This window comes from Lycorma delicatula, chromosome 10, assembly GCF_047948215.1.
Source record: "Lycorma delicatula isolate Av1 chromosome 10, ASM4794821v1, whole genome shotgun sequence".
NCBI lineage: Eukaryota > Metazoa > Arthropoda > Insecta > Hemiptera > Fulgoridae > Lycorma > Lycorma delicatula.
Window position 1 is genome coordinate 47,379,868 of NC_134464.1, and position 12,364 is coordinate 47,392,231.

Genomic DNA, 12,364 nt, shown 5'->3' on the forward strand with positions numbered 1-12,364 from the left:
TATGTTACAGTGTGATGTGCGGTTTCAAAGTTCGGCATAATTGGCCCATATTTTTTTGAGAAGTTAAATCGCAGAGTAACAGTAACATCTCATCGATACGTAAACATGTTGAATGAATTTCTGCGACCGAAACTGAATGACTTTCAAGGAGATGAAATTTGGTTTCAACAGGATGGTGCCACCGCCCATACGGCGAGAGTCACAATAGATGTTCTGCGAGAAACCTTTCCTAGACGTTTGATTTCCCGATTTGGTGACATTCCTTGGCCAGCGCGTTCACCTGATCTGGCTTTTTGTGATTTTTTTTTTGTAAACAAAGTTTTCAGCAGGCGACCACAGTCAAATCCAGAACTCAAGGAGGCCATTCAACGAGAAATTGAAGCAGTTCCACAAATGATGATTGAGCGGGCAATGTCAAATTTTAGAATGAGGTTAAGTGAGTGTGTGAGGAGTAATGGAAAACATTTGGACGACATAATATTCAAATAAAAAAAAATCTATGAAAGTAATTCACTATAAATAGCAAAAATTGATCTTTAATTTGACATATTAAATGTTTTAATAGTACGAAACACAGTTTAATTATTATCCCTCAAAAATCGTCAGGTTTATATGCCGGACCCTGTATAAGCTCCTCAATAGTATAAAGCAGCAATTTAATGTCACTCATTCTATAAAAAATAATGCATTGACACAATTCATTAGGGAACAGTTAGAGATAAAGATTGAAAATAAAAAAATAAAACTTATTAAGTGATGAATGACTAGAAATAATCTATAAATCATGTTCACTACAAGAATAAAGAACTAGGTACAGCATAAATAAAAGAACTAGAATTAACGGTAGTAAGTAGATAGACTGGTTGAAGGTGGAGCTAAATATTTCAGCCAATTATATGAGGGTGACAATAATGTAGAGGTGGGGCTAATCTATCTCCTAACAATTCACTACAGAATTTAAAACACTGGTGTATTAGTAGACTAAAATAAGTACGTTCCTTAAAAATAATAAAATTAACCTAAAAAATTATTGGAAGTAGTAAATTATGTAAGTATAACTTTTAAATTAATCCTGTTATAATAAAAAAAATTATACTTTACTTGCTAAGTTAGCATAAATTCAAAAAAAAAATTAATTAATCTTACTAAAAAATAAATTTATATCGAAGTTTTCAAATAATTAGTAAAACATATAAAAAAATTTATTAAAAGTATGCATTCCACTTCTGTAATATGAAACAAAAATATTTTTCAAACTGATTCTAAAGGTTATAAAACAAATATTTCTTAATTGTAATAACTGAGATTTAAATGTTTTATAAATCAACTAAAAATTAAAGAAATAAACCTATAAATATAGTAAAACAAAACAATACTTCTTAAATTTATAACCGTTACTAAGATACAAAGTCTAATGTTTGTCGTTTAGCAACGATAAATCATAAATGAAAATATAAACTAATAAATAAACTACAAAAAAGAAAAAAAATAGTTAATTAGAATTGGATTTATAGACTAGCTTCATACTTAAAGTTTTCTTCTCTTTGGTTTTTAGAAATAATAAACCAAATACAGTAACACTAAAAAAATTTCTTCAATAAAGATTTGTTTTTCTATTGTAAAAAATTTAAGGTTTGTGTGTGTGTGTGTGTGTGTTTAATATTGGAAAAATATATTTTCATCTAAAATAAAAACTCGTTTATCAGGATTGAATGAATCTAACTTCTACACTTCAGATTAAACGGATATCCGGATAACTTGAAAGCTGCTGATACAAAATAATATAATTTAACAAAGTTTCAACAAACTTTTTTAAAAGATATGTACTGTACTACATTACATATATACTATTTTTTTTTTTTTTAAGATAACTGTTAGTATTTTTATCAAATAAATATTATATTATTAGAAACTCTTAAGTTAAAAATTTAATAATATAAAATAAAATAACTATTACTCGTTAATATTTTATTAATAATGTTCTTTATTCTGAGTTCTAGGAAATGGAATTTTCTACTCCATAAAAAATTCATTTCTGATTAGAAAAAAAAAATATCCGGGTGCTGATTTAACTTTACGTCACCTGCAGTCGATAAAGATAATAAATATTAAAAAAATGAAAGGAAATATAAATTATTTTTAAAGTATCTTTAATTTTAATTCATAAATATTTATTTAGAACGTTCTCGTTTAGATATCCCTAGAGAAAATAATTATGGGTGTTAAAACCGGCGAATAAGGAAGCCAGTTAATGGCAAAGTTCCTTGAAATTATCCGAATTAGTATGCAGCGCTTAAAAGAAATTTATGGCGAACGAATAATTTCAAGGAACTCTACAATCAACTGGCCTCCTCGTTTGCTGGATTTAACAATCCCAGATTATTTTCTCTAGGGATACCTAAACGAGAAGGTTTATGTTAATAAGCCAACGATCATACAATTACCTCCAGTTCTTATTGCTGCTCCATGTTATTACCCCCTTGACGGCCTTTTCTCATTAATTAGTGCTTTGGTCGGTATTATAAAAAGAACACAAATCAGGTTTAATTACAAGAAAGATTTTATATTATTATTGATAGTGGGATCTGATGTTATAGTTTATACAGATGGCTCTAAAAACGTTAATTCTGTTGTTTGTGCTTTTGAGGTTTGCAACAGAACATGTATATTTGGCATTCCCAGCATCGTCAGTATTTTATTTGCGGAGCTGCATACTAATTAATAAGCCCTTAAATATAATTAGCCCAACATTTCGACATGTATTTGTCTGCTCAGATTGTACGAGTATCTTATAGGCAATTAGTGACATGTACACCAGACATCCTATTGTCTGTGAGATTAAGTGTGCTATTTCGTAAATGACTCAACATAATACAACTGCAAGCTTCTGCTGGATCCCCAGTCATATTGGAATTTCAGGCAATAAACGCGCTGATAGTGCGGCAAAAGAGGCTTGTTTCCAGCCTCCTTACACCAATCGCGTTGTGTCGAACGATCTTATCTGTTTTCTGAAGAGGGTGGTGGTTCATGATTAGTGGGAAAGTGAAAGGAATGCTACCATAAACAGTAAATATTCTTCAGTTAAAAACACTATCACCGTGAAACTTCCTATAGAGAAACAACCGTCGAGAGTAGGTTATTATTTGCTGTTTGAGAACAGAGTTCACTAGGTTTACTCATGGATATCTGATGACTCAGACACCCATTTGTGCTCTCTGCGACTGCCTCAAACTATGCACCACATTCTTGCGGATTATGTCTATTACGCGGCCTTGTGTCACAAGTTTAACTAGGGTCTAACATGAAAAATATGTTAGGGAATAATGAAATGCTGTTATTTTATGTTCTACGATTTGTTAGAACCGTCTGTTTATATCCAAACATTTGAATTTTAATAAGAATGTTTCAACTAATTATGGCATTTGACGTATTTCAGATAGTAATTTTATTGTATTAATATAATAGTAATACATTATGTATCTGGGTGCTGATGAGGACAATTCGATTAACACCCAACGAAAAATAAACCATCCAAAAATTAAAAAGAATATTCGATCTGAAATTAAATGTTATATAAGACCTGAATCGAAATATTTTAACCGACTTCATGGAACTCTCTAGAAAGAGTACAACGCAAGCCAGAAAAAAATAGGATTATTTGCTGGATGTAGTGTTCCACCAACAGCTTAAAAAAAATTTCAGAAATTACAATTTATAATTCCTTAACGAAATAAATAAAATAATGTAAAAATCTGCTTTGTGTAAATGTTTAAACACCGTTTACTTCTTTTGCGCCACTCAGGAATTTATAAAACTGTAGGTTTTTAATTGTTTCATAATTTTCTGTGGAATGATAATTATATAGGAATTTTTTTTGCCTTCAGTCATTTGACTGGTTTGATGCAGCCGTACGTAATTTCCTATCTAGTGCCAGTCATTTCATCCCTACATCCTATATCTCTAACAATTTGTTTTACATATTCCAAACATTGCTAACTGCACAATTTTTCCCATCTACCTGTCCCCCCAACATCAAAGCGACTATTCCAGGATGCATTAATATGTGGCATATAAGTCTGTCTCTTCTTTTAACTATATTTTTTCAAATACTTCTTTCATCATCAATTTGCCGCAACACCTGAAGTGTATTTGTCGCTTTATCCACCCATCTGATTTTTAACAATCGGCTACAGCAACACATTTCAAAACCTAATCTTTCCTTCTTAGGTACTCTGATCGTCCAAATTTCACTTCCATATAAAGATACGCTCCAAACATATTTTCAAAAATGTTTTCCTGAGATTTAAATTAATTTTTTATGTAAAAAAATGATATTTCTGGCTGAAGACTCGTTTCGCCTGAGCTATTTGGCATTTTATATCGCTCTACTTTGTTCATATTTACCAATTTTACTTCCCAAATAAAACAATTTTTCCATCTCCATAATCTTTTCTCTTCCAGTTTTTATATTCAATGGTCCACATTTCTAGTACATTTCATTACTTTCGTTTTTTTCCTGTTTAGCCTCCGATAATTACCGTTGCTTCAGTGGATAAATGAGGATGATATGTACGAGTGTAAGTGAAGTATAGTCTTGTACAGTCTCAGTTTGAACATTTCTGGGATATGTGGTTAACTGAAACCCAACCATCAAAGAACACCGGTATCCATAATCTAGTATTTAAATTTGTATAAAGGTAATTGGCTTTACTAGGATTTGAACGTTGGAACTCTCGACTTCGAAATCAGTTGGTTTGTGAAGACGTGTTCACCACTAGACCTATCCGTGGGGGGGTTCATTACTTTTGTTTTATTCTTGTTTACCTTCATGCAATAGTTCTTGCGTAGGACTTCATCCATGCCATTTATTGTTTCTTCTAAATCTTTTTTACTCTCAGCTAGAATTACTTTATCATCAGCAAATCGTAGTATTTTTCTTTTTTACCTTGCACTGTTACTACAGATCTAAATTATGTAATATCATTAACTCCCAGTTCTATGTAAAGATTAAAAAGTAACGGGGATAGGGAACATCCTTGTCGGACTCTCTTTTTTATTACAGCTTCTTTCTTATATTCTTCGATTTTTACTATTGCAACTTGGTCCCTATAAATGTTAGCCATTGTTCTTCTATCTCTATACTTGAACCCTATTTTTTTTAAAAATGCTGATCATTTTATTCCAGTCTCTGTTATCAAATGCCTTTATAGGAAAATTAGGAACAATAAGTTGGTAATTACCTTGAAAACTACAGTTGTCTTCTTATATTTTCGCGTAACATTTTAGATCAATTAATCACCTAAGGTATTTTATTTTTTCAATTGGTCATTCTGTTACTTACATGAATATGTCATGAGTACATATGATCTGAATTTAGTCAATTTTGATGTATTCCCAAATGTAGAGTAGTATTTTAATAAACTACAGAATATTCTAATTTAAGATAAACTTTCATTCTATTCAAGCTTTTTCATTAAATTAAACAACTAATATATTAAACGTGTTAATAATATTACTATATTCCCTGAAAATTAAAAATAACAATCTTTGTTAGAAGTCATTCTGGTCAGAATGGCCTTAGGCCGTGGTCTCTCCCAATTAAATCCTTTGCACGGGTCTGGGATCCATGTTGACCTGTATTGTTTAATGCAATATACGATGACAATCTGAAATTGGATAAGATTAGTACCCTCAAAATGTAATTGGACAAATATCTGTGGCAAACCAATATAGTCTAGAATAATTAAACGTTTGATTATACGGATAAGCTTAATCAAATTTCATTAGTAATACAATTAATTTACATAATTTAAATGCTTTTTAATTTTATTTTTCGACTTAAAATTAAAACTGTTGTAATAATATTACACTTTAGTATATGTATTCAACATGTATTTCATAATGAATATTATTTTATATAAAGAATTATGACAAAAAACTCTAATTAAGAGTTTTTCCTTAGTCTTGTATTTTAAATAAGGTTCAATTATATGCTTTATTTTTCTAAGGTGTTATGTAACGAATACTTTATTTTAATTTAAAATATGCAAATTTTATTCTACTATGTGTTTCATTTTTAACACGTAGGAAAATTAATGAAAAGTTGTTGCTGTAGTTAATTGAATGTTAGTGGTGGAAACATTAAAGTTTTACGTAGACTTCTGAAGCTTAAGTTAAAATTGGTTATTTAATTACAAATTCCATTATTATTTAATTTACTTTTTTTATTTTAGCATGCATATATTATTTAAAATTTAAAGTATTAGAAACTAGGTGATTTTAGGAAAAAATGTAGTAGATTTATAAATATAGTTTATATATACTTTTAATATTTTTAATTATAATCAAGGCAAAATTAAGATATTATTTCACAGTAGTAAGACCAGACGTATTGTATAGAATAAAATGTCATTGTCTGAATGGCATTGTACTCTTATATATTCAAAGGATTAAGAATGTGGAGAATAAAATAATAAAAACAAAGTTGAAATCCAAAGTGAATGAAAAGGGAAGTACAGATTGAGACCCATAGAAGAACTGTATAAAACAGAAAGAATGAACAAAATAAAAAATGCAACGGGAAAAAGAATGATCTACACCAATGGATTATGAATTAATACTAAAGTATTAGGAACTAGGTGATTTTAGTAAAATGTACAGTAGATTTATAAATATATATATATATATATGTATATATATTTATAATATTTTTAAGTATAATCAAGGCAAAATCAAGACATTATTTCACAATAGTAAGACCAGACGTATTGTACAGAATAGAATGACATTTTATTACTGATTGCTAAATGAAACTGTCAACTACTTCTATAAAAAAAATAAATGAATAAAAATCGGTTTATAGAAAGAATGATTAAGAATATTAAAGAACAAACAACTCTGAACAGAGAACGGAAGGTACGAAAAACAGTCAAAACTTTTGAAGGTATCAGTATAATAACAGAAACCACCGGGTTGATCTAATGGTTAAATTTGTCATCGTAAATCAGATGATTTTAAAATCGAGAGTTCTAAGGTTGAAATCCTAGTAAGGGCAGTTACTTTTATACAGATTTGAATACTAGATCGCGGATACCGGTGTTCTTTGGTGGTTGGGTTTCAATTAACCACTCATCTCAGAAACGATCGACCTGAGACAGTACAAGACTACACTTCATTTACATTCATACATATCATCCACATTCATCCTCTGAAGTAATACCTTACGGTAATTTCGGAAACTAAACAGGAAGAAGAGTATAATAACTAGTGAACGGATTATATGCATTTGCATATTAAGCCCAGTCTCACCGGTTATTGCATATTTTCCTTAAAATCTAGTGGATACATATTTTCAATATATGTACAATATTTTGCGGTAGGGTACCTTGTTAATAAATGAAATCTTACGTTGTAGTCGGCCAAACCTATTAGCTGCACGGCTCTTAGAACGCACTAAGCAGCCGAGGAACACCTCTGACTGTTTAGTTACAAAAAAGTAACTAAATGTTAAATAATTGTTAATTATCGAATTTATCGATATATTATTCAACTACTTACTAATTGTATGCTGATATTGAAATAAAAAACTAAAAATTACAATTTTTTGATTCATTAAAGTTGCATATATTGGCACTTTTAATGCATATTTTAAACATTTTCATGCATATTTAAAGCTTTTTATGTTGCATATAATCCGGTCTCTAATAATAACAGAAGAGACAAGGAGTGGTTAGGATAGCGAGTGGGTAACTCAAAGGAGACAAAGGAAGCAGCAAGAGTTAGAATGAAGAAATACTGTGAGGGTATAAGATAGGGAAAAACTTTGAGAAGTAAAATCTAAATAAGCATACGTGGTCTGTAGATGACGGCTTTAACGAAAAAAATTTCATTAAAAAAATTTAACATATTAAAAAAAAATATAAAAAACCAATAATGAATGTACTAAGAAAACCAAATAAATATTTCTCAGAAGTTATAAATAAATTATTAAAAAAATATATATGTGTAATAATAATAACTCAGCTTTTAACGAGGAAAAAAATCGGCACAAAGTAAAATGTAGAAACAAATATTAAAGGATGAGATAAAAAATAATAAAAACAATAATAAAGCCGTGAGAAATTCATCTTATTCTTTATATATAATATTAAAAAAAAAAAAAAATTGAAAAAATACTAAAAAGTTTTATTTATTCTTCCGGTTACACCCTAATATATAGTACGTTCATATGTATGTTGATTTTCTTTAGCCGCAAATTACGCCCATATGTTTATTTTTATGACGTCAGTAATGTGTAATATTCATATAAGTTACAAATATGTATATATATATATATATATATATATGTACAAACACTGTAGCCAACATTCATTATATTAATCACATTTCAATACAATTATATCTTTAATAAAGTTAAGTACTAAAAACAATATTCTGTCAGTTTTAATGAAACAATACATAAATAAGAACTGACCTTGAATACAATTATGATAACAAAATTTTAATAAAACTCATTTGATTAAATATGATGTGCTGTTCTCTTAATAGATTATGATTTCGGTGTGCTTGATTCTCTAACAATTTACTTTATATATTTGTTTTCTTAAATTATTAAGTTAATTTACCCTGTTTTATATTTAACAAATATCTATAAGTTTTAATCACATAAAATTTCTTCTTTTCTCTTAATAATTGAGGTCATTTCCTTTATCGGTGTAATTAAATTTCCCTCTTGCGCTTTGTCTTTTTTTTTTGAAGTTTTTAGGGGCATCGACTACTTTGGTCATTAGCCCCACCATCACACTTCAAAAAAAAATAAAAAAAAGGTTCTTTAATTCATATTTCCATGAAGAAAATAAGTGATCAAAATTTCAATCTTCTAATTTAAAATCCAACAAATTACCGCCTAGGCTTTCCTTTCGGCCATCCTTTCTTACGTTTTTCCATTCTGCGAACGGCCTCAACTTCCGACGCTTTGTCTTATATCCTTAAACTATCTATTTGGTTCTGAAGTTTAGTTTTAGATTTATAACGTAATTAATTAAAATTTTATTAGTTCATTTTTTAAGTACAGTGTATTACCATTTTAATTTTAATTAAATGATTAAAAATTAACGTGTTCAATAATTCATCCTAAATTTTCGAGGAAGTAAAATATCTCTTTGTAAAGGTAATTTTTTATTTTTTCTTAATGAATTAACATTATTAATATTTTCTTTTTCTTTCATTTTTTTTCCTCAAAAGGTACTATTAAAAAATATATATCTACTAAAATTTAAATTCATATATACTCATGTATATATATATATATACTCGTATATACAAAACACGGATGTTTGTAAGCTAAATAAAATTTATGCGTAATTATTTATCTACAAAAAGTCACAATTTTTGTTTTATTTTTCAGACTTTTAATTTCTTACACTGCTTTTGAGTACTTGATAACATCATCGTTTACATTAAATAAATCAATAAGGAAATTAACAAAAGTTTATTTTTTTGCTTTAGGACATTTTCATACTAATTCAGAATGAATTATTTAAATTTATTGGAATAAAATTTTTAAATGTTTCTTATAAATCATACCGGCATATTAATAAAATAATGTATTTGAAATTGAACCGTACAATATTTCTTAATATTAAACGTTTTTATTTTTCATTTTTAATAAAAAGTACAATATTTTTATAACTTCACATTTTAGCGCAAATTTAAACAGTAGTTTAAAAGAAAAATAATATAAAACTTGTAAAAATCTACAGTTATTGTAAAAATCTACAAATAATTGCAATTATACTGATACAAAAGTGTAAACATGAGAAAAGTGTAGATGTCAAATAATTAGAAAAATTATTTAATCAAAAATAAATTATTTTTACCTTCTAATTGTTTAATAAATATTTCATTAACCCACCAGGTTGGTCTATAGGAAAACTCGTCTACATAAATCAGCTGATCTTGAGTCAAAATTATCAGGTTTAAATCCTAATAATTATAGTTAATTTTATACGTATTTGAATACTATATCGTCAATACCAGTGTTCATTGGCGGTTTTTTCCTGTTTTGCCTCCGGGAATCACCGTCAGGTATTACTTCAGAGGATGAATAAGGATGATATGTGATATGTATGAGTTTAGAGAAGTGCAGTCTTGTACAGTCTCAGTTCGACCATTTCTGAGATGTGTGGTTAATTGAAACCCAACCACCAAAGAACACCAGTATTCACGATCTAGTATTCAAATCCGTATAACAGTAACTGCCTTTACTAGAATTTTAACGTTGGAACTCTCGACTTCGAAATCAGCTGATTTCCGAAGACGCGTTCACCACTAGAGTAACCCGATGGGTTCTTTGGTGGTTTCAATTAACTACACGTTTCAGGAGTGGTCGACTTGAGTTTGTTCAAGACTACAAATTTACCGGTACTGTTACATTACACTGATAAGTAGCTAATGACTTAAATTGTTGATGCGATTATAAATAAAAGTATTTTTTTTAAATGTTCATTTCTGGGTATTATATACCATTTTTATTATATATACAGGTTGTAATTTTGAACAATAATTATAATAGGAATTCTCTAATATGTTTTTATTTATTATTTTTTTCTATTTGATTTTGTTTGTAGATATTTTCTAATAATGAAATAATATTTCATTTAAAATTATACTGCAGTATTTTTCTGACAGGATACGGAATGTCTTGCTTTTAATAAGTAAAATTTAATAAACTATTATTCGTTTTCAGTAAATCTTTAGCATTTCTTAGAATTAATTCTCCACAAATGTTATTTGTTACTTGTAAATTAACGAAGTTATTGTACGTCAAACCTAATAATTCTATTTTGTACCATCAATTTTTTCTGTTTTACAATAATTTTCTTAAACATTACAAATATAGTTGTGAAACCTATTTTATTAAATTTTTTAAATCAAAAAATATTTGTAACCAACAAAATTACTTTATTCCTTAATTTAACTTTCTTTTGAATTGGCTTCATTTTATTGTAAGAAATAACAGATAACCAAGCAAAAAAGTAAGTACATCTTAAGGGTTATAAAATTGTAAATTTAAAAACAAATCAGAAAGGATGCTTTCCTAGAGATTTTTTAAGAGAAATTTAAACAATAACGGAAAATTGCTTAGGATAACATAAACCTGTCGTTGGGGATTAAACGGTCAAACTCAGCAAAGATGTATTATGCAATTAGTTTAGTAATATACTCTATATATATATATATTTAAAACTATATATATATATTTAAATCTTTATCAAAATTGTAATACCTAACTTCCAGAGACCAACGTATTAAATAAATTAATATAAACATACTTTATAAGGAAGCTGGTAATGATGGTTACACTAATTCAACAGAAAAATAAAATTTAAAAGATAAACGTTAATTATATATATCATAAATCTAGAAGAAACTGAAAGCATTTTACAACTATTCTACAACTGAAAAAACAAAAATTAAAAAATCTTATATATTTAAAAAATTGGGCTGAAAACATATTTCCAATCCGACAGGGCGGATTTGTTCTACTGGACAAATCGGGGTAATTTTTTTTTTTTCTTGGAATGATCCCAGATATGTCATCAAACGTCAGAAATCCCCAAAATTGAGTTATTATTTTTCTGTTTAGCCTCCGGAACCACCGTAAGATATTACTTCAGAGGATTATATGTATGAATGTAAATGAAGTGTAGTCTTGTACAGTCTCTGATCGACCATTCCTGAGATGTGTGGTTAATTGAAAGCCAACCGCCAAAGTCGACAACGGTATCCACGATCTAGTATTCAAATCCGTATAAAAGCAACTGCCTTTACTAGGATTTCAACCTTAGAATTCTCGACTTTGAAATCAGATGATTTGCGATGACGAGTTCACCACTAGACTAACCTGGTAGGTAACCTTGAATCTGCTCTGAGAAATCCTAAAATAATCCTGATTAATTGAAATTGAGGAACTTATAGAAATTATTAATTACTGCAGGTTTGAAGGTTCATTGATGTTTGATGACATATCTGCGGGCCATACCGTGCAAAATAAAAAAATTCAGCTCGATCCGTCCAGTAGAATGCAAGGAAAGAGAAAAAAAGTAGTTGGGGTGAGACTGTAGATGGAACAAAATGTGATTTTAGATGATTTTTTAAAAATATTTAACTTTACTTTATATTAACAATGCTGTGGAGTAACACGTTTCCATTACGTTTTTAGCTGCAATAAACTTTTATTAGGAATTGTGGGTTAGACATGTTGTAAGTGGAGTAGGTTTTGATGATTTTTTTTTAAATACATAATATTACTTTGTAACAATAACCTGTAGAGCAGCAAGGGGCCACTTTTAATCAATAAAAA